Here is a 5271-nt window from a genome sequence, read left to right on the forward strand (position 1 = left end):
GCCACCGCTGGCAGGTGCACTTTGGGGGCCCTCCGCAGCCGCCCCGGGCCACCCCTTGCAGCCAGCACACTGCTGCCAACAGCCCGCCGCTCTCCGTCACCAGCCAGCCCCGTCTGCACGCATCTGCCGGGGGTGCTTTTTTTGGAGAAATACTGTCACTTTGTCAAAGACCGCACACCGCTCGTTCCCTTATACCCCGACAAGGTGTTCGTGCTGACGTTTTGCGAGGCCTTATTTTACCGTCGTCGGCGCTATCAGGGGAAACGGGCCCGCTCCTTCCGCCCTCCTGGAACCCTGGCTCGGCCCGGAGCGACCAGGATTACCCTCATACCGGTTCTCACCACCTGCATCGACACGCGGCTCTGCCCCGGCCGCCGCAGCTCTCGCCGGCCCGGCCGGGTCCGCACCCCTGGCCGGCACGCCTGGAGCGTTTGGACTTTGTCGTTTTTTTTCTCCAAGAGTCGCCTCTGGCACATGCCATGGACTTCAGCGGGGGCTGCTCCCCGCCCCCTGGGTGTCCTGCCCGGGCACATCGGAGGCTCAGCCTGGGTCTTCAGCCCCTACTGGTAGGTGCGCTTTGGGGGCCCTCCGCAGCCGCCCGGGGCCCATCCCTGCAGCCAGCACACGGCTGCCAGCAGCCACCACACAGCTGCCAACAGCCACCACACAGCTGCCAACAGCCCGCTCTCCGTCACCCCCCAGCCCCTCCTGCATACATCTGCTGGGGGTGCTTTTTTGCCTCCCCCCGTTTTGGCCTATGGAGAAAAGCCAGGGGGAAAACCTCCAGAGTCAGGCCGACCTCATGGAACTCCAACCCGGCCTGGAGCCACCGGTTTGTCCCCTTCCCGGTTCTCAGGACATGCGTCGACGCTCGGCTCAGCCCCGGCCGCCGCAGCTCCCGCCGGCCCGGCCAGCCGGGTCCGCACCCCTGGCCGGCTCGCCTGGAGCGTTTGGACTTTGTCGTTTTTTTCTCCAAGACTCGCCTCTGCCAACTGCCGTGGGCTTCAGCGGGGGCTGCTCCCCGCCTCCTGGGTGTCCTGCCCGGGCACATCGGAGGTTCAGCCTGGGTCTTCAGCCCCTACTGGTAGGTGCACTCCGGGGGCCCTCCGCAGCCGCCCGGGGCCCACCCCTGCAGCCAGCACACGGCTGCCAGCAGCCACCACACAGCTGCCAACAGCCCGCTCCCCATCACCCCCCAGCCCAACTCTGCATACATCTGCTGGGGGTGCTTTTTTTACTTCCCCCGTTTTGGCCTATGGGGAAATGCCAAGGGGAAAACCTCCAGAGTCAGGCCGACCTCATGGAACTCCAACCCGGCCTGGAGCTACTGGTTTGCCCCCTTCCCGGTTCTCAGGACATGCATCGACACTCGGCTCTTCCCCAGCCGCCGCAGCTCCCGCCGGCCCGGCCAGCCGGGTCCGCACCCCTGACCAGCGCCTGGAGCGTTTGGACTTTGTCATTTTTTCTCAAAGACCAATCTCTGCCAACTGCCCTGGGCTTCAGCGGGGGCTGCTCCCCGCCTCCTGGGTGTCCTGCCCGGGCACATCGGAGGCTCAGCCTGGGTCTCGAGCCCCCTACTGGTAGGTGCACTACGGGGGCCCTCCGCAGCCGCCCAGGCCCACCCCTGCAGCCAGCACACGGCTGCCAGCAGCCACCACACAGCTGCCAACAGCCCACTATCCATCACCCACCAGCCCCTCTGCATACATCTGCTGGGGGTGCTTTTTTGACTTCCCCCCTTTTGGCCTATGGGGAAAAGCCAGGGGGGAAACCTCCAGAGTCAGGCCGACCTCATGGAACTCCAACCCGGCCTGGAGCCACCGGTTTGTCCCCTTCCCGGTTCTCAGGACATGCATCGACACTCGGCTCAGCCCCGGCCGCCGCAGCCCCCGCCAGCCCGGCCAGCCGGGTCCGCCACCCTGCCCGGCGCCTGGAGCGTTTGGACTTTGTCGTTTTTTTTCTCCAAGACTCACCTCTGGCACATGCCATGGACCTCAGCGGGGGCTGCTCCCCGCCTCCTGGGTGTCCTGCCCGGGCACATCGGAGGCTCAGCCTGGGTCTCGAGCCCCCTACTGGTAGGTGCACTACGGGGGCCCTCCGCAGCCGCCCAGGCCCACCCCTGCAGCCAGCACACGGCTGCCAGCAGCCACCACACAGCTGCCAACAGCCCACTATCCATCACCCACCAGCCCCTCTGCATACATCTGCTGGGGGTGCTTTTTTGACTTCCCCCCTTTTGGCCTATGGGGAAAAGCCAGGGGGGAAACCTCCAGAGTCAGGCCGACCTCATGGAACTCCAACCCGGCCTGGAGCCACCGGTTTGTCCCCTTCCCGGTTCTCAGGACATGCATCGACACTCGGCTCAGCCCCGGCCGCCGCAGCCCCCGCCAGCCCGGCCAGCCGGGTCCGCCACCCTGCCCGGCGCCTGGAGCGTTTGGACTTTGTCGTTTTTTTTCTCCAAGACTCACCTCTGGCACATGCCATGGACCTCAGCGGGGGCTGCTCCCCGCCTCCTGGGTGTCCTGCCCGGGCACATCGGAGGCTCAGGCAATGTCTTGAGCCACCGCTGGCAGGTGCACTCAGGGGGCCCTCCGCAGCCGCCCAGGCCCACCCCTGCAGCCAGCACACGGCTGCCAGCAGCCACCACACAGCTGCCAACAGCCCGCTCTCCGTCACCCCCCAGCCCAACTCTGCATACATCTGCTGGGGGTGCTTTTTTGACTTCCCCCCTTTTGGCCTATGGGGAAAAGCCAGGGGGAAAACCTCCAGAGTCAGGCCGACCTCATGGAACTCCAACCCGGCCTGGAGCCACCGGTTTGTCCCCTTCCCGGTTCTCAGGACCTGCACTGACACTCGGCTCAACCCCGGCAGCTGCAGCCCCCGCCGGCCCGGCCAGCCGGGTCCGCACCCCTGGCCAGCGCCTGGAGCGTTTGGACTTTGTCGTTTTTTCTCAAAGACCCATCTGTGCCAACTGCCCTGGGCTTCAGCGGGGGCTGCTCCCCGCCTCCTGGGTGTCCTGCCCGGGCACATCGGAGGCTCAGCCTGGGTCTTCAGCCCCTACTGGTAGGTGCACTCGGGGGGGCCCTCCGCAGCCGCCCAGGCCCACCCTTGCAGCCAGCACACGGCTGCCAGCAGCCACCACACAGCTGCCAACAGCCCGCTCGCCATCACCCCCCAGCCCCTCCTGCATACATCTGCCGGGGGTGCTTTTTTGACTTCCCCCGTTTTGGCCAATGGGGAAATGCCAAGGGGAAAACCTCCAGAGTCAGGCCGACCTACTGGAACTCCCACCCGGCCTGGAGCCACAGGTTTGTCCCCTTCCCGGTTCTCACGACATGCATCAACACTCGGCTCAGCCCCGGCAGCCGCAGCTCCCGCCGGCCCGGCCAGCCCGGTCCGCACCCCTGGCCTGCACGCCTGGAGCGTTTGGACTTTGTCGTTTTTTCTCCAAGACTCGCCTCTGGCACATGCCATGGACTTCAGCGGGGGCTGCTCCCCGCCTCCTGGGTGTCCTGCCCGGGCACATCGGAGGCTCAGCCTGGGTCTTGAGCTACTGCTGGTAGGTGCGCTTCGGGGGCCCTCGGCAGCCGCCCAGGCCCACCCCTGCAGCCAGCACACGGCTGCCAGCAGCCACCACACAGCTGCCAACAGCCCGCTCTCCGTCACCCCCCAGCCCCTCCTGCATACATCTGCTGGGGGTGCTTTTTTGACTTCCCCCCTTTTGGCCTATGGGGAAAAGCTAAGGGGAAAACCTCCAGAGTCAGGCCGACCTCCTGGAACTCCCACCCGGCCTGGAGCCACAGGTTTGTCCCCTTCCCGGTTCTCACGACATGCATCGACACTCGGCTCAGCCCCGGCCGCCGCAGCCCCCGCCGGCCCGGCCAGCCCGGTCCGCACCCCTGGCCAGCGCCTGGAGCGTTTGGACTTTGTCGTTTTTTCTCAAAGACCCGTCTCTGCCAACTGCCGTGGGCTTCAGCGGGGGCTGCTCCCCGCCTCCTGGGTGTCCTGCCCGGGCACATCGGAGGGTCAGCCTGGGTCTTGAGCTACTGCTGGTAGGTGCGCTTTGGGGGCCCTCGGCAGCCGCCCAGGCCCACCCCTGCAGCCAGCACACGGCTGCCAGCAGCCACCACACAGCTGCCAACAGCCCGCTCTCCGTCACCCCCCAGCCCCTTCTGCATACATCTGCTGGGGGTGCTTTTTTGACTTCCCCCCTTTTGGCCTATGGGAAAAAGCTAAGGGGAAAACCTCCAGAGTCAGGCCGACCTCCTGGAACTCCAACCCGGCCTGGAGCCACAGGTTTGTCCCCTTCCCGGTTCTCACGACATGCATCGACACTCGGCTCAGCCCCGGCCGCCGCAGCCCCCGCCGGCCCGGCCAGCCCGGTCCGCACCCCTGGCCAGCGCCTGGAGCGTTTGGACTTTGTCATTTTTTCTCAAAGACCCATCTCTGCCAACTGCCCTGGGCTTCAGCGGGGGCTGCTCCCCGCCTCCTGGGTGTCCTGCCCGGGCACATCGGAGGCTCAGCCTGGGTCTTGAGCCCCTACTGGTAGGTGCACTCTGAAGGCGCCCTCCGCAGCCGCCCAGGCCCACCCCTGCAGCCACCACACAGCTGCCAACAGCCCGCTCCCCGTCAACCCCCAGCCCCTCCGCATACATCTGCTGGGGGTGCTTTTTTGACTTCCCCCGTTTTGGCCTATGGGGAAATGCCAAGGGGAAAACCTCCAGAGTCAGGCCGACCTCCTGGAACTCCAACCCGGCCTGGAGCCACCGGTTTGTCCCCTTCCCGGTTCTCAGGACATGCACTAATACTCGGCTCAGCCCCGGCAGCCGCAGCCCCCGCCGGCCTGGCCAGCCGGGTCCGCCACCCTGCCCGGCGCCTGGAGCGTTTGGACTTTGTCCTTTTTTTCCCCCAAGACTCGCCTCTGCCAACTGCCATGGACTTCAGCGGGGGGTGCTCCCCGCCTCCTGGGTGTCCTGCCCGGGCACATCGGAGGCTCAGCCTGGGTCATCAGCCCCTACTGCTAGGTGCACTCAGGGGGCCCTCGGCAGCCGCCCAGGCCCACCCCTGCAGCCAGCACACGGCTGCCAGCAGCCACCACACAGCTGCCAACAGCCCGCTCTCCGTCACCCCCCAGCCCCTCCTGCATACATCTGCTGGGGGTGCTTTTTTGACTTCCCCCCTTTTGGCCTATGGGGAAATGCCAAGGGGAAAACCTCCAGAGTCAGGCCGACCTCCTGGAACTCCAACCCGGCCTGGAGCCACCGGTTTGTC

The sequence above is a fragment of the Eleutherodactylus coqui genome, unplaced genomic scaffold (genome assembly GCF_035609145.1).
Source record: "Eleutherodactylus coqui strain aEleCoq1 unplaced genomic scaffold, aEleCoq1.hap1 HAP1_SCAFFOLD_304, whole genome shotgun sequence".
Classification (NCBI taxonomy): domain Eukaryota; kingdom Metazoa; phylum Chordata; class Amphibia; order Anura; family Eleutherodactylidae; genus Eleutherodactylus; species Eleutherodactylus coqui.